The sequence below is a fragment of the Orbicella franksi genome, chromosome 15 (genome assembly GCF_964199315.1).
Source record: "Orbicella franksi chromosome 15, jaOrbFran1.1, whole genome shotgun sequence".
NCBI lineage: Eukaryota > Metazoa > Cnidaria > Anthozoa > Scleractinia > Merulinidae > Orbicella > Orbicella franksi.
Window position 1 is genome coordinate 5,706,344 of NC_138159.1, and position 23,344 is coordinate 5,729,687.

The window sequence follows — 23,344 nt, forward strand, 5'->3', positions numbered from 1 at the left end:
TTTCAACCTCTAACCGCTATTCAGGTTGTCACGTGATATGAAGTCTTTATATGATTTGCGACGACCCCAGTAGACTACCCTGGGGAGACTAGAATGGGAAGGTATTTTTACAGACAGAATTTCTGATACATGGAGCCATTATACCACGATAATATTGGAACATTCAGTTTCAGTTTTTATTATTGCACATTGTTTACAGAAAACAACTTAACATAACATAAGATGGTTTACAATGATACAGAAAAAAATACAAATAGAAATAAACTAGAAGAAACAATATTTAGTTGCATGTGTACAGTGACCAAAGTAGCCAACGAGCTTTCGAGTTGGTCACTGTCATGCAGATATAAGTTGGCATTGGCCGCATGTTAAGTGTAATTTAAATTAATATTTACATTAAAGACGATATTACCGTAAGAGAAGAAAGACATACGTAAATGCAAGTTAGAATAAAAGGAAAACGATGTCCTGCATATTGTACAGTTAAACTATGGTCAGTTTTGAGTGGTCAAAAGGAATCTTTTATACCGCTTCCAGGCTGAAGGCTCACCGGGATATTTTTCTATGATTTACTACCCTAAAAACTCAATTAATTACTTTTTTCAGTCATCTAAGTATGGTTTTGAGCTTTGCTAAAACCGGCTTAAAGTGATGAAAATATGACTGGTTCCTTTAAAGGTTACACTGGTTGAAAATTAGTGCAGTAAAGCTGTAACTCTGCCCGATTTGGCTCCACCAGAATCTACGAGAGATGAGAACTTCATTTCTCGGTCACACATTTCGTTAAAGAAACCCTGTTTAGCGTTAGGCCGGTTGTTACAAACCAGCTTGCTGTTGGGATGCTGAGCTTTAAAGCGTTTTAACTGCAATCGGTGCTTTTTCATCATTTTATTATAGTTTGCCTTGAAATTGCAGTAAAATTCTTCCACAAAAGTCTTCATCTGTTCAAGCAGTTCTCTAGTCTTTTCTCTATCGAGATGACCCTCTGCGAATGATAAAAAGATAGATTATAATACCGTCACTAAAAAAAACAAAAACTAAAGGGAGTGGAGTGTTACGGCACAGTGGGAACAAAGGTAGTTTCAGCATCATTTTATTGTGTTTCATGCAGTTTGCTTACAAAGATTATATTAGGGGCCGAACAAGAATTGGGCACGTTAACGATTTTAGTCCAAATTAAATGTTTCAAGTTCATCGTTATCAGGCTTTCAGAACTAATAAAAGAAGGTTCAAATAATGATTTACCAAAGTAAAGGGACAATAAACAAATAACAACAAACCAAGTTAGAATCCGTATGGCCATCCATAATCTATGTTCCAGTTTAGCTTACATTACTTGCAAAGAAAATCGGACGCAAAAATTTCGGACGTTTCGGGCCGGGACACCTTTTGTCTTACTTCGGACAAATTTCGGACAAAAATTTCGGACATTTTCCTGAAACAAATCTAATGCGAATTAACGCCTGCAAAACACGACTTAAACTTAAACAACTTCTGGAAATGAAAGTTTTACTGCAGCTTCAAGGTTCCATGAATACACCGACGAGAAAATGACTCAAATTCTATCAAGCCGTTACGTATGTCAAGTAGTGTCTCAACTAGACACTTTTTTTTCGGACACTTTTTTTTTGGCCGAAATTAAAATCTTCCGAAATCTTTTGCAAGTAATGTGTTATTTCCGTTTTCTACATTGGTTTAAATCATTTTTTGTACTTTCCTTCGTTTTGAAGGCAATTCAGTTGAACAATGTTAAAAATGACTTCATCTACATAAAGCAATCAAGAATTGCTTTAGTTTTGCTTTACCACTTACTGTGTTTTGCTAATGAATATATGAAAGATCATATATTTGAACTGCGGAGAAAGGTATGAAGACATCAGTGATTTTCTCAGGCGTTAATTTCATTTTTTTTCAGGCTTTAATTTCACCGCTGCTTATGTTGTGTTCATAACTGCGATGATCACTGATGTCTTCGTACTGTGTTTTGTTTGAAAACATGGCGCCACCAGCTAAGCCAATCAGATGCAAATTCAAAAGAAATCGCGACTTGATCACACGCCTTTTCCCGCGCATATTATCGTTTACGTGTTTTTGCCTCGAGTACTCATTGATTCATTTGGCTGTTTACGTTTGTTGTGACTGGCCATTGACTGACTCGATTTAGTTCTAATACAGGTAATTCAGTGAAATCAATTCCATCAACAATTGACTCCTTACTCTAGGCAAACTGGGTGAAGTTTGCGTTCAAGCTTAGTGACCTATCGGTTCATTTAGCTACAGTAACGTCGTTGACACCCATTTTTAATCCTAGATGGAGAGAATCACTCTGAGGGTCAAATGTCTTGTCTAAGAAGGCAGAACACGACATAATGACCCTGATCAGGGCTCGAGGCCAGGCCGCTCACTCCGGATGTTCAGCGCACTAACCATAAAGCAAGCGCCCATCCTGCTTATTAATGATAATACATACCTCTTACTAACCGAGTTCGAAGGCTGTACTGTAAGTTACGGACCGAGTTTTTTCCCTGTCGATTTATGTCGGGCCATAAATCGAAGGGAAAAACGAGGATCCGTAACTTACAGTACGGTCGAGAAAACGAGGTTAGTCAGATATTTATTACATCTCTACTGTGTGTCTGACGGGTTCGGGAACGATTTCTATTCACGCAGAACGGCTTCAAATTTCTGACGCACGTCGAAAGCAAAACGAATCAATTTGAAATCGTTGTTAAGTGACTCTTAAGTCGTTAGCAAGTTTTAATACAGAATTAACTTCCGAAATAAAAGAGAGTTTTAAAAATTTTACGTGCTAAAAAATAAGAACACTTGGTGATAAATCACGAAACATTTTGGCCACGAAAACAGCTTTAAATTTTAGCGGGCCGCGCAGTAGAATGCGGCCCGCTTAATAGACCAATCACAGCGCGCGTACCAGCTGAGGGCTATAATACTGTTAGCTATATCAGGGACTTACCGCATTGTTCAGCTTCCCGAATTCGCACCTTTCTCCTGTGTTCCCACATAAGCCCCAGGATGATTGCCACGGCTAAGCAAGCACTAATGATGTACGAAAAATATCTGAAAACTTCATTCTGAGGGTCAAACAGGCCTGAGGAAACTTCTAAAAGCTCAGGAACATGTTCCTCCTGTTTAAATCAAACATAAATATTAAATCTACACTCTCCAGGGAGCGAGGCGGGTTGTGAAGGAGTTACAACCGGCCGCGGAAGGGGAACGTTGGGCAAGGACACTATTTAGCCAGGGTTTGATGAAAGCGGCACTTACCAGCTAGAGAGAGGCTGGGGGTCATTTCTCAGGTTCTTACTTTCTTTTTGTTCGTTCGTTTGTTCTTTCGTTCATTCTCTTGTTCGTTCTTTCGTTCTTTCGTTCGTTCGTTCGTTTGTTCGGTCATTCGTTCTTTCCTTCTTTCGTTCGTTCGTTCGCTCGTTCGTTGCTGTTTGGTTGGTTCGTTGTTGCTTGGTTGGTTCGTGGTTGGTTGGTTGGTTGGTTAGTTGGTTGGCTGGCTGGTTGGTTCGTTTGTTCGTTTGCTCATTTCTTCGTTTGTTCGTTTGTTCGATCGATCGATCGTTCGTTCGTTCGTTCGTTCGTTTGTTCGTTTATCTGTCTGCCGTTTTTTCTTTCGTTTCGATTAATTTGTCTCACCATATTCATCAAGTTATGATAAATGGGTTTCGCACAATTACCAACTGCACCATGTAGTGTGTTGTTATATAATGTAAATCATATAGAATTGAATAATATAACGAGGTCGACCAGAATTGCTACTTTATACACCTACTTAACCTTTGAAGTATGCTTTACCGTCCTATAGATAATATCGTGGAAAAAGAATCTCTTTGTGTTAACTTGAATCACATTGAAAGCACACCTCACACGACGATTACCTCGGCTCATATGACTGTAATTCTCAATTACCTCAATGGAGTGGATAAACTTTGCAATGTGTTCATACATCTCAGCTCTATGTGACTGCATGTAACTCTTAGAACACTGTAAAAGTTTGGTGGAATTTCCAGCTAGAACCACACCGTATGTAGACTTGTAATCATAAATGGTGTGAATTCGGATCCTTGGGTCTTTAAACTGATCTTTCTTGTATCCAGCTTCGTATGTATCGATCAACATTCCTTGTACGTCTTCGTTGATGAGAGCATCGTAAACTTCGGTAAAGGTTGTGTAGTTTTTGGCTGAAAAAGTAAACCAATTATTCGAGGTCACGCTCGGCTATGTCACGCTTTTGGGTCACGCTTGACTAGGTTACGCTGCGGTCATGCTACAGTACGACACGCAACCTTGGTAACGCTACGTGTGTCCTGTTTGATGCGTATTTTGTCGGTTTGATATTCTTTGATGTTTAAAAAAATATGTTTGCGACAAAAATCGTGCTGAATGAAATGATATACCAACATAACAAGCAACGAGGATTTCTGAGTGCCTAAGAAAAATATTGCTGTTAATAACCAAGTTCTTTTTTAGAGTACCTTCATTTACTCTGGCATTCCTTGCCACAGCTAGTCTGTATTCAGGTGTGTCTTGAATTGCCGCGACCTATTAAAGAAAGAAAAAAAACACTGTGACTCCAACTTGCTTGATGACATTTTTCATATCTGTATGAGCTCGTTTTTCACTATACTAAGTCTTGCCATTTTTGGCATGGGATTAATTCTGTTGTTATTTGTCGATACTTGGACTGGCTACCACCTTGCACTTTAACACCAGTGTAGGACCTGAGAACGAGGTTGATTGTTTTGACCGCCTACAGTAAACACCCGCGTATAAGAACCTAGTGATTTAAGAACCTACAGGCTGAAATTGGGCATTTTAATACCCAAATATATAAGAACCTATTTAGGCTGGCAAAGAACAATAGGTTCTTATACAAAAAAACACTCTTATTTTGTAGCCAAAATACTGGATTTTAATTGATAGAAATTGTGAAATTTCTGAGAAACACCATGAAAATTATTTGTTTAATTGAAAATCTTTTAAATACAGAGTATAGAATACTGTATAAAATTATACTGGTGTAGCCTTGGGACTTGAATCTGTAGAGTGCCTTGACTTTTGCTCATGTGAAATACACATTACTGCTTGTCTTTTTCATTCCAACTGTAACAGTGATACCCAAAGAAAATGTTTGTTCTTTCTGTGTACGGTACCGCCAATGCATCTTTATTTCAATACGCAAGAAAATTAATATTTTGTTTCACATTGTATCTGATTATTTTCAAATTGGTTCAATTTTAATTCCCTAAATTGGGTTTTTATTTATTTTTGCTGTTTTTATTTATATATTTATATTGCTGTTGACAATTTACATTATTATCAAATACAACTGTAAATATGGTAGCCTATGATACTGAATTTATTATTGTTTAAAAAATAAGGCTTGGCATTTTTGCGGTTTAAAATACAAATGTTCAACCATTATGACATACTAGTACTACAGTAGCTCTCTGAATGGTATCACTATGACAACTCCTACAAATAAGAACCTACTAAGAACCTAATCAGCCTGAGTTCGGAAAAACTACCCCAAAATATAAGAACCCATTCAGCCTGAACCCAAAAATTCTAGGTTCTTATACGCGGGTGTTTACTGTATGTGCATGCGCGTTTTAAGCCGCGGATGACAAATGGTCTTGTGTTAAATCTATTCTGACTGGAAGCATCCGAAGAGTGTTCAAAAAAAGAGAAAAGCAGGATCACTCACGAAAATATTACGAACACGATTACATCAAGTTGCTAAGCAACTTAGGTGACGAAAGTCACTGGCTAAGTCTGGCTACGTCACAGAATTTCGCCCTTGACTTAGTAGACCCTGGTAATGCGTGTTTACCTAACTGTTGACGTGTGAGGTTTTACTGCACCTACAATATCCTGGTCCTACCTTGGTACCGTACAAGATTATGTCAGCCTCAAACACGAAGATCGTAATTGCGGTTGTGAGAGCGCCGCTCAGTATGCCCATCATCACTAGACCAGTTAATATCCAGACAATGGCGAACGCTTTGGATGCATTAGCCTTGGGAACTTTATCACCATACCTACAGTAATCATAAATAAACACTATGAAAAAGTTTGGTAACACAAACAGTCTGATCATAAGATCAGGGAGCAGCACTTGTGAGGTCTCACATAAATGGCTCGATACCCTTTAAGGGAACAATAGAACAAACAACAGAAACAACCCCCTTAGCCCTAAAACTATAACAGCTGCGCGTGCTACAATAAATCTAACAATTGCAGCTTACGAGAGCTGCTACTCTTCTCTAGTTTTAAACTGGGTTGTTTAGTCTGTTGCAGGGGCTCGGTTCGTAGTGGGGAGAAAGATCTACCTCGTTCTCGCGCTCGCCGCTTAGTTCCCCTTTCGTTCGTCTCTACAAACTGAGAGCCTGGAACAGGCTATGTGTTGTCACACAGTTCCGATTTACTTGGGCAACGTCAGAATTACCGAGTAAGCTTCGGTGCGTCAGACTTGCACAGAAAGAGGAGATACGCACCACAAATGTTACTTCACCGCTCAGAAGACAAGATCTTTACTCTGAAATGCTAAACAACGCCACAGATTTCTGAAGCAATCAGAAACCTCAGCAAACCTGTCTTAATATATCAGGTGATGTGACTGACAAATAAGACTTTAGTTAACAAGGACCTGAACTACAATGACTCACTTATTTTTACATGAGGGTCATTCGAAACGTAGTTTAACATATGTAATACAGTGTCGTCCAAACCACAAACTGAAAGCTAACCGCAAGCAAACCTGAGAGGAATTAACCGCAAACAAACCGGAGACGAGTGTTAACCATATAGTGAGCTAACCAGATTGTTACTTTATATGAAAACGGTCATGAAATATCTAACCTGGTTCAGGTCCTTGTTATGTAAGGTTTTGGACCTGCATTGTCATTACGGTACCAGCCTTTCTTGACAAAAGGCCAAAGCCACGATCGAGGGTGGCTGGCTTGAATTGGATTATTTGAGAAACATACAGAGAAGTTACTGAGCCAAATGAAAGTATCGTAAATAATAAACAGATGTTTGTTTGTTTTGTTTACTTCTTACCCTAGCGTTGTCATGGAAATAAACGCCCACCAAAACCCGTTTCCCGAACCACGGAGGAACGTGCGAGGAAAATGATCTGGATTGGACTTTGTATCCTGCGAAAGAGAAAATTCACAGCTAAAAGCACGTGACAAACAACAACAATGAGGTTCTTGACCTGACTGCCTCGTTTTTAAGTCAGGAAAAGACATGAAAACGAGGCACCATAGATCCTTACCCAGACATACTCGTTTGAACGTTGCTTTTCACACATGTACCAAAAAATTAAACCTCTTATTTCAAGATAAATGATGCATGAAATAAATTAAACGACGTGCTAAAAGGTTGTTACCTACCAAGAACCATATAACGATCCCGGCTAAAGCAGCAAGTAACGTTGTTATAACCATGTAGGGCCAAGTTGCAAAGACCTCGTTTACCAGTCGTTGTGACGGGCTAAGACCTTCTTTTTCGATTATTATGAAAGCCACGCCCGGAGACTCAACCAGTGGAATATAACGATAATCGGCACTGTAATACTCCTGCCACTTCCAACCATACACTGGGAAACTGAGATTGAGAACAAAATCAAGGTTTAGTTTTCTCGGAAGAGTTTCTTAAGATTTTTGCATGAGCTTAGACTGATTTTCATCATGCCAGATACGATTTCTCTACAAAAAATGGGATGGGGTCACCGCACTTGTTTTTGAGAAATAATTAGCACTTAGAGCTTAAATTAAGGGTGTTTTTAGCAGGTTGTACTAGTGCTATGGTAACCCATTATGACATGAAGATAACCAAAACATGTTCATCAAACACTGGGATCGAATTTGTATGATACCAATGTTGTGGCATTATTTGATTAAGAGCTAGTCTTCACAAATGTAACTAATCGCGAACAGTGCTAAGCAATGGTGGCCTCAAATCTCAGTCAGTTGGGAAAAGGAAAATTTTAACCCTTTTGAGACTGATATTTTCGAGAGAAACCAATAAGGTTTTTACACTTCACATAAATGAAGGTACACAGATCTTACAAAAAAAATCAATCGCAGAAGCTTTAAGAATATAATTGTGTGAATGTTAATCAACTATATTTTTGGACTGACCTTCGATTTTGCCGTAATGAGTTTAGACGCAAAAAATTGACAAATTTCTAAACAGAAAGGAATGCATGAGAACAGGAAAATTGTCACAGCTTCTAACTTCCTTTCAGTTTCACTTACCTGAGATCGTTACGATCCTCAATCAAGAACTTCATCTCTTTCTCGCTGTTTTGTTTAGCGGTACCATTCGTGCCGTTATACTTGAAGTCCACATACGATCTTCCGTGAGCTCCACAAGATTGACAGCACGTGACCACAAGGTCATCGAGAATTTTAGGCAGCATCCCCGTCATGTTGGCTACAGTGAAACGTCCATCATCACTCACGTCAAATTGATCTACATACGGCGGGAAAGTTCGATAGTTCGAAGAAAGTCGTTTTTGACAGCGACATGTATCTGACGAAAAGACCGCGATTACACTTAGGATTGTTACATGTGAAGTCCTCTTAAAAATGTTTAGCATAATAACCAATGGTAATTGCATTTAAACAGGGACTACCAAAGCCTTTTTGTAAGTGTTATTGAGAGAAATTGCAGCTAAACTCTCAGAAACCTAATTTGAGCAATCCTTTCCACTTCCAAGTATTTTTTTTTTTACAAAATATCTTATTGGGGCATGCGTTAAAGGCACAATATTGAGGTCTTCAGTGTTAGCAGGCGGAAAAAGACCAAGTGGGGTTTTTCGGATTTTTTTTTTTTTTTTTTTTTTGGTATTCTTTTTCTTTCATTTTCTAAGGTGATTTCGTTCGTGTTTCATTTACCTTTAACTTTGTGCGCGATAAAAAAGTTTCCGAATAAACGTCCAGGAAAGTGATTATTATTGAAAAAGATATCAACGATAGGTGTAGTCTCGTTTTAATTTCCTTCGACTTTCTGGGCAGAGCTATCCCTTGCTAGACTTTTTCCAACTTCTTTAACAGATTCAAGAACTGTGTTTCCTCAGCGCTGGCTTGTGTAGCTGCGAGTCAATGTATTTCAAAATCTACTGCCACCATAAGGAGTAAGAAATGACAAGGTATCACGCCAGGCGCTGCTGACAAAAGCAACTCAAAAATGCCTTTTCTTTCTCATACCTCCTTCAGTGATCGCACTCGGCCCATCCCCCTGGCGACTAAACCCGGACACGTTGATCTGGTACCGAGTGTACGATTCCAGTCCTTCTATAACAACTGTTAAAGTTGTCTTACGAACTGTGAAGTTGTACGTTGGCGCCTCCTCCTTCTCTACATTCTCGTCACCAATCCTCACGGCCCGGTAAGAGACGCGGTAGCCAAGCATTCTCTCCAGTATAAACAAGTCGTCAAAAGGTAACCAAGTGACATTAACAGAAGTGATGGACGTGTAGTTGTAACTTGTCACGTTGGTCGGTGTCTTCTTTGGCCCTTTGAGTCAAACAAAATGAAGTTGTAGATTACAAAAGGAAGCGCGAGCTCTGCCAACACCTACGTGCGTGTAGTAACACGCGCGCACCAGCGCGCGTTTACTGGTGTGTATGTACTAGCGGGCGTTAGCTAATGCGCGTGTACTAGCGCGTTTTCATACTGCTAGCGTGTATGCTTTACATACTACGCATGTATCCGCGTGCGTTTTTAGCGTGCAATGGGACGCGTATATGGACGTGCGTTATTCCATGCCTACATGAATGCACATCTGTGTTAAAGTCACGGGATAAAGGAATATATATTTTCAAAGGACTTGTCTCGCGCATGTGTTCTCAACGCTTGAAAACTTTTGTGGTTTCGATAGCTTCATTCAACAAGACATGACATTTTTCACGTTTACTTCTTTGCTTCTCAACCTTTTCTCGCTGGCGCCGTTAACAAAATTTCTCACGTATGTTAAGTCCAAACACTTACCAAGTGTGTCTGGTAAGGCAAGATCCAACGTCGCAATCCCTTCACCTTTCCTTGTGAAGGCAGTGATTTCAATGCTGTAATTAGCATAAATGTCCATATCATAAAGAAAGGCATACAGTACATCAGCTGTTGTGTTTTCAATCCTGGCTGGGGAAGCTCCGTCCAGTTGTTGGTATCTGACTCTGTAACCCAGGATCACTCCGTTGCGACAGTGCGCGGGGACTGGCTGCCACTTTGCAAGAAGCATAGTAAGTCCCGGGACATCGTAGGTGACGTACTGTGGTGGCAGACAGGGGACTGGTGAATAAAATACACATTGTAAAAAATAAACGTGGAAAAGAACGCCATATTCTAGAGTGTTGAAGTGCACGTGGAATATTGATGAAACAGCTGTGAAAAAAGAATTCTCTATAACTACGTCTCAAGCTTAAAGTATAACATCTGTTCTTTATATCGGGCAATTTTTGCTCACCGCTCCATGCTCCATTTTATCTTTGCACGTTCTTGGTTACTAAATTAAAGGATGAAAACAAATATACTCCACATTACCTCCTTCGTCAGTTCGCACCAAGTAAGGCTCACTAAAAGGTCCCTGGCTAACTGTAACAGCTGCAATTACCACGTAATACTCCGTCCATATTCCCAGGCCTTCTAAAACGTAGTTATATGAAGCACCTGAAGCTCGTTTTCTTCTTTTGGAAGGTGAAGAAACACTAGTTTTTAAAACATTAAAATTGATACGTGATCCGATGTCGTCTTTTAGCCAATAGCCAATCACAAAACTCGTTATGACTCCATTTTGGTCGATATCCGGGACATCAGACCACGTGATCCATAAACTCGTGGAGCTCCCGTTGTTAGTGGCGAGGACCCCTGTGGGGGGTGAGGACGGTGCTGTGCAATAATAAAATAAATTGAACGTTGATTAATTTAGTAATCTTGGTTGTTATTAACATGGATGACGACTCCTTCATATCACATGGGAGATACTTGGTGGTTTCAATAGATTTTATTGCCAACTCATTGCCAAGCCCCTTTAGTACGCAGTTTTGACCGGACTAAAAAAAGGAAGGTATTTCCAGCATGTGCTTCTAGAAGCTGGTGCCAAGGTGCGGCTAACTGTACTTCCCCTACCCCACTCCCCTGCTTCCCTTGACTACCCTACTCAAACACCACTACCCCACACCTTCGCTTCCACTATCCCCTCGCCCTCTAACCATCCTACTTCTCTGCTCCCAACCTTCACACTCCCTGACTCCCTTCCCACTTCCCCATCATCCCACTACCTACCCCACACCTACCGTCTTCAGCCGTTTGTATTTCCAAAGGAAGGCTGTATGGACTGATACCAACAGTATAGAACTGAACGTGAATAATGTATATGGTGTATTCTTCAAGGCCGGTCAGTGACCAAGATAGGTCTGTAGCTCGTTTCCTTCTCCGAGAGCCTCCATTTCCAGATTGTCCCGGAAGCTGTACATTCAAATTGTTGACTGGTACATCGACAGACGTGGCTGACGAATTCCCTTCATCTTTTCTGTAAGAAATACAATATTGTCGCGAGCTACAGTGTATGGAGCCCCTGATGAAACACCAACCCTAATAGTTTTAGGAGCTAATATATTTCATGCCTTCTTATTTAATTTCTGTTAATAGTTTATCTGAGTGCATAATTATTGCGTCATAATTTACCTGTAAAACATAATCGTGAATCCCCGTATGATGCCGTTCCAGTCCTCCTCTTTTGGTAAATACCACTCGATTTGTATCCCTCTAGGTGTAACTTGAACGCTTGTAACATTAGCTGGAGGGGCGCTTGGAGCTGGAAACAGAGAAATAATATTTCATTGTTCTTAACATTTTTGTTCACCAGTTGAAGTCTCAAGCGTTCCATAATACACAGTCCAACCAACACAAGCGGAGTTGTTGAAACGAAAATAAGTTCTTCTTCAATTCTTTTTCCTGTCCGAGTTTTGTTTCTCGTTTCTAGGATTCTTTGAAATTTTTGTTGCTGTTGTTTCGTTTTTAAAACGAGCCTTTTGCAGGCCAGAAATCTCTGACTTCCTAATGCTGATCGCTAGCGATTTTACGATTTACAATTAGTTACGTACATTTTGAGCGATCAGAAAGGTGCCTTCAAATTGAAAGTTCTCATAACCAAAATTATGCGAGTCATTGAAGCCACGCTTGTACAACGAACGCTGTGACTTCATCCAGGGAGACTGACAACCGATAGCAACGAAAAGTGCAGGTCACCTTGCCAGCGTTTATTTTTTAAAAGGAAAACGTACGACGGGTTCTTTTCTTCAAACAAGAATGATCAAACTCTAAATCTCCACACACACTACTAAAGAGACAATTTATGATACCAAAGATCATCAACTTGGAGATTTTGCCTTGATGTACCACTAAATTCTCATAGCTACATTGAGACACACGTATAGCATTCAGTTATGAGAATTGACATTTTCATCCGGGGACTTGTACCTACCATCTTCGTCCGTAACGCATTGAAAAACGTCGCTTGCATTGCCCTCTCCATAGTAGCTATATGCTGTAATATGAAACTCATATCTCGTGAACTCCTGAAGTTCTTCCACATCAGAGCCTGTCATGTTCTCTCCCTGAACATCTAACTTAGCAAAGGTGTCGTTGGAGCCATCCTTTCTATAGTAGATATAGTAGCCCAGTATGGCCCCATCAGGATCTTCGATCGAATTTCCAGCGGAGTCCCAAAGTATCAAACAGCTCGTCGATGTTTTGTTGCCGAGCACGAGGTTTTCCGGAATACCATCTGGAGCTGAAACGGGAGCGGATTTCGAGTTGATATTAGCGTTCTCCGACTAGCACTCGATGCAGTATCGCACTAGATATTACAATGATATGTCCGAGCATCGTGTGTCTATTCCGAGTGTACAACGGCTTACCTGTATTCTGATTGGTGTATTTGCTATGGCATTATCATGATATAAAGCAAACGTTTCGAAATACTATTGGTTACAAAAAGAAGAAAAAGTAAACTGCGATGTTTCAAAACAGAAGCATATCACCTAGATTGGTGAGATGCTTCTGTTCGAAATCATCGCGACTCTGTTATCATGTAGAGAAAATAACGGTCCAGATGTTAATTTATTGTGTGAGAAAGGTGTGAGAATATATTGAAGTGTAACACGGTCTAATAAAGTGCTATGCAAAATAAGATACTCAGTTCGTTTGAGAATTTACGCGAGTGTCTCCTGCTTTGTAGCAAATTTTCCTCACGTTCTAAACTGTCTTCAGTCGCAGTTTATAAAATCATAAAATCATAATACATACTGCCTTGGTTTCTTTATAATATTTTAACGAGTAGCTTAAGTTGCTCAGTTATATGAATCCTAAAAGACTTACGCGGAAGAACTTTTTTGTCCGTGTATAGCGTCTTTTGAGAGCTTTTTGGGCCATCAGCCACAGTGAAAACCAGAATCCTGATTCTGTATTCACTGTAAGGTTCCAGCGAGGTTATTTCATAGCTCAACGTGTCTGCATCCACTGACGTTTCCTGGACTAGACTAAGTGACAAGTTCAAGTTCTTGTAGAAGATTCGATAGCCGCGTATTATTCCAGGGACTCGCCCTGGTGGAAGTGTCCACTGGACAAAGATACTGCGGTCGCTGGTGTTGTACGCCTGGATAATTTCTGGTGCTGTTGTGGGAGCTGCCAATGGAGATATGATGAAATATGATTTAATATGATGAAATAAAATTTAAGTTAAAACTATAAAAATGAGAGATTAAATGAGCGCGCTAGACCCATAAAGAGTGGTCCTGGAACGAAATCAGTGCAGAAATTAAATAGAATGTGATAAAAGTAGTAAGATCGCCAGTTTTGAGGGTATTAATGTTTAGGTGCTATTTTATGGCTGTTTATAAGTTTGAAATATGCAAAGGATTTGGATGCTGGCTCGGCAAAGCTTGACGTCTTCCACCTTTTTTCCTCTACAAATCTTTTTAGTTTTTCTAAACATTCAAGTCGTCATAAAATGTACATTTACAGATTACTGGTCTCAAACTGGCAACCTTACTTATTTTATCAGGCTTGTTTCTATTTCTGACGTTTGGTACTATGACCATTTTTATCGCCAAAGCGAAAATGTCCCAGACTATTCTGGTCTCGAATATGCGCTGCTGACGTCATAAATGATACTTGAGTATTCTAGGCCAAGGCAATATGTACACCCGGAGTAATCAAGGATGCTTACCTGAAGCATTCAAGTCGAATTCAGAAAAACAGGCAGGATTCTAGCAAGATATTCCAGGCGTATTTCGAGTCAAGCGTCCTTGAATGCCTCAAAATATTTCACTATACGCAGCCTACACCGATTGGTACTTCGGTCTAATTCAGGTCCGAATATTTTGCTTTTTGCGCAGTGTCACGTGTCAGGGTTACTTTGGTTTTACTAAATGGTAATGCACAGACTCAGTAACAATTGAATAATCTGGAAAACAGAAACCATAATATAATAATAAAACAATATTCCTCACCTGCCTCTCCCGTCATAACAAAAATGGGTACACTGTAGTTTCCTAATTCAACAGTTTTAGCCGCCATTTGAATGGAATAATTCCAATACGGCTCCAATCCTGTAAAGGTTTTATACAAGTCGCCTGTTGTATTCACGTCATCGAAAGAAGAGTCTGGTGACTGAAGGGGATAGATGTAAAAATGATACTCTCTGATGATACCATGTCTGTTGGCTTCGGGGACTGGGTCCCAGTAAACCTTTATGCTTGATGAGCTGATGTTGTGTCCTCTGATGTTTTGCGGAGGGAGACTGGGCGCTAGGAGACGCAGGGAGAAAGAACGCATAAACTTTAATCTCATTTGAGCAATTTTTTTGTCACAAGACCATTTGAGTTGTTTCTTACAGTGACTTTTTGCCTCAATCTCTCACTTTAATTAGTATTTAAACTGTACATAATGATTGAGAAATATACTAATGCATTAATAAGTGTTCTCTCTGTTTTTAAGACTGAAGTAATTCGTTAATCAATAACGAATGACGTTTGCCGAGATAAGCCTGGGGCTACCAAGCCATGGAACGAAAAAAGCGTGTGGGGTGTGTGAAAACTGATTCAGTTCATAGCAAAAAGGCCTGAGTTTCAGGAAAATGAGTGGAAAAAAAAGTACATTGAGTGAAATAAATAAGGCGCGAACAAGTTCACTCTAGACTGTTGCTGAGATATAGTCGAGAAAATAGAAGGCAGTTCATGATTAATTCCAGCCTTGGAGAGTCAAAGGATCCTACTGTCTATGTCTTGAGGTTGGTAAGCAACTCATCGCGCTATAATTGCGTGCCTTCAAAGAACTCTAGCCTTTCTAACAGGCACGAGCGAGAACGAGTCTCCACGAGGCCTCCAGGTGTGTTGTTCCCGCAGCTTCGTCATTTGCGCGAGGGATACAAACGTGAGCCCTGTTTCAGCGCTAGCTACAGTTCTCTACAGCTCGCATTAGTCTTGCACTATTGATTAAATTTGAAACTTTATAATGGTCAATGTCAAGAAGGATCCCAATGACGGCTTTGTTTTTGACGCCACGTTTTGATGCAGCAAGAAATGAAATTAAAACAGCCCAAATCTTACCTCCTTCACCCGTGATGCATTGAACTGTGTCACTGTAATTCCCCCTTCCAATATTATTGTGAAAAGCCACTTTGATACTGTAGGCGGTAAAAAAGTCTAGCAGTGTAACTTTGGCCTCAGTAGCATTGCCACATACTAACACAGTTGTGGAAGCTTCGCCGTCCAAACCTTGGTCAGCGGATTCATTTTTCACTACATGCACTTCATGGCTGACCGATTCACCGTTTGTGTCCTCATCAGGAATGGCGGTCCAGTTGATCCAGCAACTGTCAGCGGTGGAATCCACGACAGATAAGCCCGTGGGACTGGCAGAAGGGTCTGTAGAGGACGAGACCAGATATGGCTATCAGTCCGTTTGCAGAACTTACCCTCACCCCGCGCTCTCCCACGATAAACCAAATTATTCTCCATATTGGTACTACGCCGATACCAATGCTGCACATGATCCAATTGGCTGATCTATTGTACACTATCAGCCATTGGTATATAGTGGCTGTCCTTCGTGCACGAAATGGGGACGTTTTCGTCGTTTCTACGAAGTCTCGGAACAACATTTAGAAACAAATGAACTATTCAATTTCTGAGAAGACTGAAAAAGACATTCACAGTTTGGTAACGTTAGAATCTCGAAATACTAGTTGAAAAACGGATGTCCGCGCACACAACTGAAAATTTCAAATGATATTCAGTCTGCGCGACTTTTCTAAAACTTGAAGATGAATGCTAAGTACAGAAATTGTTGGAAATAGTCTCAAGTTTGAAGGAAACTTCAGTTAGAAGTCTACTTATGCTTCAACTACCACGTGTACCTCAGAGAAATCTCGAGCTAATAAATAATCTAGCGGTTACATATTGTACTACTTACAGTCAGCCTCTGTGGTGCACGAAGATCTTGATTCAGGACCACCGTGTGCTCCTGTGCCAGCAGATGTTTCCCCAACAATGCTTATACTATACTGCGTGTAACTATTAAGACCTGTTAGGCGATACGAAGACGTATTTGCAGCCAAGGATACAGTCTGCAGTTCATCCAGTATTATTTCCAAAGTATCCCGGGTGTGCGGTGCATACTGTAATTCATATCCTATAATGACGCCATTTTGATGCTCATCGGGGATTGGGCCCCAGTGTATTTCACAGCTCGTACTGGTTACATTGTAGACTTCTCTGTCCTCTGGAGGGAGACTGGGTACTGATGGAAAGAATGGCAAAGATCGTTAGAAAGAAGCTTTTTTTTCCCACTTTTTGCAATCTGATATGGTTTTTGGAATTATAAATCCCTCTTCGTGAATATTCAATGCGGTCCCCAGTGAGAAACCTTGCTCAACTTCAATGCCTTTCCTCTTAACATACACTGACGTCAGGACAGTACAGTTTTTCCCGCCTGCTGAATCCTAATTAGGCAATTCAAATTTCAGGTCCACCAGCCGTAGCAGAGTGGTACCTGCGCGATGGACTATCAGAATCTTCCATGCAGGGAATTATATTATCGGACCTTATCCCCGTGCTTTGTGCCTCATTGAGGCACAAAGCCGGGAAACAAACAATTAAGTATTATATTTTGTGCGTCAACTCCATTCCAGTTAATTTAGGAGCCTTGTTTTATCAGTGTCTTGGGTTGTGACCTTGTGGACTTCATCTAACATGCGTGTGTTTCTAATGCTACATTTTAGGGTTCGCTGTGGTACTTACGTCTTAACTAGTTTACATTTTCTTTTGTTCACTTGTTTATTTAAATAATTAAAGTATAGGTATATTTAATGTATATTTATGTTATTTTAATAGTGAGCTTCCTGCAAAGTAGTTTCTTAGCCAAGCGGAGTGTGTCAATTTAAATGAAGAATTACCTTATCATCTTATTACTTTATTGCCTTACCTTGCGGGTTTCGTTTTAGCACCCTGTGACCGCATGTTTGGTTACCCTGCTATCGGATAAATGTTAATAAATTGCCTTATATGGTCTATTAAATAACATTTCTTATATTTAAAATATTCTATAGAAACTAACCAGACTCTAGTGTTTGGCACTCTTCCACAATACTGTAGTTTCCATCTCCTTTTGAAGTAAAACCAGCCACTTTTAGTAAGTAGTTGGTGTAATGTCTCAATCCATCAACAGGGACATTCCTGTACTCTGATACACCGACGGTGATATTTGAGTTCGACGCCTCATTTTCAGCCGTGTAAACAATTCTATAACCCAGGAGCACTCCTCTGTGGTGTTCTGCAGGGATTGGGCTCCAGCTTAATAGACATTCGTTGGGGTTTGTCGCTGTTACTACTTGTATCAGTGGAGCCGCGCCAGGGACTGAAATAAATACAAAAAAGGCATATAATCCGTATAGACCCACCCTGCTTAGAAAACAGTTCTCGCGCGTTTAGAAGGGTCATACGGTTTTTTTCCGATGGCCCTGGTTGCCAAGGGTTATGTTTTCCACTTCGTGCACTCATTTTAGCATTTGTATTATTTATATTTTTTTTTTACTACTAAATCAAATCATAGCAAAAGGGAACAGTATTTGTTCTATTGAACTCTTGTTTTCAGACAGACAGGTTGTTCCAGGCCACACTCATACAGGCACGGACCTCGTTTAGTTCTCAACCCTAGATGAAAAATGCTGAGTGATAGTTAAAATTAAAACAAACAAACAATTAAACAAACAGAAAATTAATCAGACACTCTTAATTCTGAAACGGTTAAAGATTGCAGTGCTAACTTAAAATACCTGTTCACAGCTTAGTAGAATGTTTACTAACATAACTTACCGTCCTCCTCTGTTGCCCGTGAAACTGCATGACTGTTTGGACTATCAGCAACGGTGAACGCTGTGACCCACAGAAAATACCATGTGAACGGCTCCAGCCCTGTTACCGTATATTCGGTCAGATCTACATCGTAAATTGTCACATTCCTTAATGTCATATCCTTGGCAATGTGATACGTAATGGCTTCATTATCGACTGTCGTATAGACTGTGGTATTGATAATATCTGGGGCCCTGGCGTAGAAGACGCGATATCCACGTAGTATGCCAGGGATGGGTCCCTCGGGCGGATCCCACTTTAAGGCAATTGTTGTTGAAGTTGTGTTCGATGCTGTTAGGTTCGCTGGCGGCCTGGGCGGAGCTAAATGGCAAGATATTGGCCGATTAGACACAGCTTTGATGCACGTCGTGCAGAAGCGGAAATGTAAATAGTTAATAGAGAGAATAGTTAAGAAGTCCGGAAAACATCATAGAAGCAAACAAACAGATTTAAGATTTAAATTGGAAGGTCCTTGACCCTGCACATCTTTTGTTTTATGCTCATACACCGTGCATGAGTTAAATAATCGCAATACTTCTATTGGTTAGTTGTATGAGCACACATAACCACCTTTTGCATTTTGTCAGGGTCTGTGCAGGGTCAACCCCCAAAATAGTCAACAAAAACATACAACAAAGAAATTTGGCATGTTTCATAACCATTTCCCTCTAAAACTATGGTCAAACGAGGCAGCGTACATCACGTCAAATGCCTTCCAATAAGTATATATAAGTGTTAGCATACGAAATAGTTATGATAGGAGAGCTAAACGTATATAGAGAGCAAGCTCAGGTGTGGGAAAAAGGTAAAAAAGAAACCAAAAATAAATACTGTTAATGTTGTCGGCATTCAAAATGGCGGAGGTTCCCGCCAAATGGTATCCAGGCAACAGTACGTGGCCCAGGTTTTACTTTTTTGGCGGTAAACAAACTCACCTTCTTCCTCCGTCGACACGTTCACACTGGCAACAATTCCTTTGCCTTCAAGATTAACCATTGTTACACTCACAGTGTAACTGGTAAAAGTTTCAAGTCCTGTGATAACATAAGGCTCGTCCGTACTCCAAACCTTTTCCGTAAGCCAGTTTTCACTTCCTATTTCTTTGTAGTTGACCTCATAATTGACCAATATACCAGGATTATCTTCCTTAGGGGGTGAGTCCCAGGACACATTGACTGAGGATGGCCCAGTTGCATTCGCTGTTAGTCCAGAAACTGTGGTACTTGGAACTTAAATTATACCAAAAACAAATCATTTGAAACTTTCGAATGATTGCAGGGGCGGATCCAGTATTTTTTTAAGGGGACGGGGTGGTGGCTGGTAAATTGGGGTTGCAGAATCAATGGGGCATGCCACCAAAATGTTGCAATTTGATAATTGGAACCTAATTGATAAGCTGCTACACCAGAAATACTAGCGATGCTACAGAGGAGACAAACATGAAGTACCTGTCCAGGGCGTTTGCCATAATATTCACAATCCTTTTCAATTTTTTTTTTACGTCTTGCTTCTCCAAAAGGGGGGTGACTAGCCACCCAATTCATCATCCGCCCCCCCCCCCCCCAATCCGCCCCTGGATTACCAATATATTCCAGAAACATTTTGATCTATACATCTGTTATTACAAGCTAGACTATGGCAAAGGTATGAAAACAATTCCTGGAAACGAAATCTTCGAGATAAAAGAATCAGTTAAGTCATTCGAATTCTCGTCCCCAGATCCGCCTCTACCTCTCGGCCGGGAAAACCTTGGTACGAGTAAAAGGTGGCTCAAGAGACACATGGTTTGATTGGCTAGATACTTCGACTAAAATCTTCACAAATTCAACGCTGGTTTGATTGCATAAAAAATCCAAGGACCGATGTTTGACTGAAAAACGTTCTACCGCTCTCCAGCGTTATTCTTCGCCCGCTTTCTTGCTCTCCACCACAAACCGAAACCCTGGAAGAGAGTACAAACCTACGTACAGCGGGAAGTGCTTATTGAGAGAAGGGCGCTTAACAGAGTCGTTACGGTAAGGGTATACGTGAGGCTGTCGACCTAACCTTACACTATCATAAATAAATACATGAGCCTTGGTTTCCATACGGGTGCTCTATCCTATAGACTCGATTTTCGCTGCTCACTCTAGTCCGGTGTACTTGTGAGTTCGGGAGAGAGGGCGGATTCCTTTCTCGAACAGCGACTCTACTTTCGATTATTAAATTGGAATTTGGAAATGCTGGTTTTTCAGGAGGGAGGAAAACCGGAGAAGTCAGAGACAAACCCTCGGAGCAACGTAAGGAGAGAACCAACAACAAACTCAACCTGGAGAGGATGCTCAACCCATGTATGGTACAAGGTCGGAATCGAACCACATGGGTGAGAGGAGAGCGCTCTCACCACTACGCCACTCTTCTTCTTTCTACATTAATAAATTTACATTCCCATTTCAAATTGACTTTAAATAGCAGCAATCTAATAGAGGTTGCGTACCATTGTCATTTCTACTGCCAAGAAGAACGATTTCAGAAACACCCAATACATTTGCACTTGGCAACCAGTCGTCTAATAGTAGTTGAAGCTGTTTGTACCCTGAGCTGTAATAATTCACTTGCAAGTCACATGAGACTAGGCCACCATCATCCCTACAGGAAAGATGAAAAAACACACGGTCTTTACGTGGTAATAACAAAACACTCAAACAAACAGAAATTCCTGCTCACTATTCTGTAGAATTGAAGTTCCAGATAATGACTGCAAATCAAGACAAAGCCTTCGGACAGTTCATGGCTAATAATCACCATGTAATTTGCCGAGCAAACAACAATAAAATGCAAACATCTCTGTTAGGCGACCTTAACAAATGGGATACAGGTAGTGTAACGTTTTTGACAATGTCGTTATTAAATCCGATACAACTGACATAAAATGGATTTTACAAGAAGCCCGCTGGTGAAGAAAATGGACCGCAATGCATTCTGGGTACAATAATACTTTAATCTCTAACCGTATGCGCTTACCAGCACTTTGGCATAGTTATGTTCTCCGAGCTTGTGACGACATCAGGCATACTCGAATAGAACATTGTAATCTAGAAAAGATCGAAGGTCATGTAAATGCACCGAAAATAAACCAAAATCTCTTGGTGATTTGATTCTACAGAAAAAAAACTCTCCAGAAGAGAGGCAATGGATATCCATAGACCGAAACTATAAATTAAAACGATGGACGGCATAAACTTCTTCTTAAGCCTATCGCTTCTAATAGATTATAAACAGACAGGTAAGGTTAAGTCTGCATACGGGCTAAGTGGCCCATCAGACCGGAACTTATCCTGGTTTCTGCAGCATGAAGCGACCACAAGTATTTTTAATCTCCCCCGAATGGAATGCTAGTACATCGCGGGGTTACCCCCCCCCCCCCTAGCATTGAATTTGCCGGTACCAATTTATACACCTGGGCAGAGAGAGGCACTCTTGGAGTAGAGTGTCTTGCCCAAGAACACAACCCAATGTCCCTGGTCAGGGTTTGAATCCGGACTGGTCGATCCGGAGACGAGCGCACTAACCATGAGGCCACCTCGCTGATAAACAGACAGGCGCTGTTGGTTTATTTACAAACCTCATCCCTTAAGTCCTGTAGAAGCGTTATATAATCCGCTGATTCAGGATCAAGGAAGTCATCCTTCCACGAAATACCCGTAAACTGAAGAGATAACTCAACGTGAAGTCTTTCAGGACCTGATGAGCGGATAACGTATGAAAAAAACAATCGTGCAATAAGGTAATTGTGGACTGACTTAACAGGTGATAAAGATGTTTCGAGCCGAGCGTAAAAGACGAAATATATACAGGTAAACTAAGGAAAAAAGAAGGACTCACATTGTCCGGGTGTATTTATTTTAAGAATATTTGGTATGTTGGTCACAAGATAAACCGCCTAGGGGCGGTAGACTCTCAAATGAAAACATCGGGATGCTCATCAGAAAATTTGAATTAAACCCCTAAAGGAGACCAATCTGAGCGTGACCTAAAAGATACCACTTAAACGGAAATGAGAGAGCTAGCGCTTGTTTTGTTATTTCTTCAAGTGTACCGTAAAAGACGACTACAAATAACGGCGTATTGTCCTGATTGTCCTGAACACACTACTTGAGACCAAAATCATTGATTTACACCACAAAACGAGACGACGAAGGAAAGTAAGTAAGAACTTTATTTAAGTGTCAATGTATTTAGCTCATGTGGGCTAATTGGGGACACTGTATTAACTCTACCTAAAACTTTTCATTAATAGTATTATAAGATTCTCTTAAAACATCCCCCGCTTTTTCATATGGAGTCCTCGCTGGAGGAAAACTCATACAGCTGCACACAGACAGGGCTGAAGGGTAAGTGTGAACCGGAATGAGCCAAGCTTTGCTTTCCGGGTTTGTTCTTTTCCGAGTATGTGTGTTCGAACATCCCAGTTTTTCACACGTCAGGTTAATGCGATAATTGCTGGTTGAGACAAAGAAATCTACCTATAAATACCTTTGTATGTGTTATATATGTCGACAAAGTTCTGATTTTCAAGAGCCTGGAACCAAATTCCTATCTCGTCAAACGAAGCGTTAGGGAATGTACCATTTCCTAGCGTCACGGAAGTGTTGCTGCTGGGTGTACGCTCGCATGCGTGACACACATTCCATGTGATAGTCGTTAGTAACGTTTCACCATTCCTGTGTGACATAAATGTCGATTTGTACTGCCTTATCTGTTATCAAAGAGCGAGTGGCCATTCTTGTCCCGTCAAGCCCCGCTGACCAAAAGGAGCGCAGCCTCGGGGGACAGGAATGGGCGAGTAGCCCAAGGCAGGAGAAGATCAAGGTACTCTTACCCAAGGTTAAATTCAGCGATTAGGATCGAAGT

At 40.7% G+C, this 23,344-nt stretch overlaps 1 protein-coding gene across 1 annotated transcript in view; it reads left to right on the plus strand.

Moving 5' to 3' along the window:
• LOC145469714 (E3 ubiquitin-protein ligase TRIM45-like) overlaps positions 1 to 23,344 on the plus strand; it is a 322,349-nt gene that overhangs the window by 39,570 nt on the left and 259,435 nt on the right. The window lies entirely within an intron of this gene.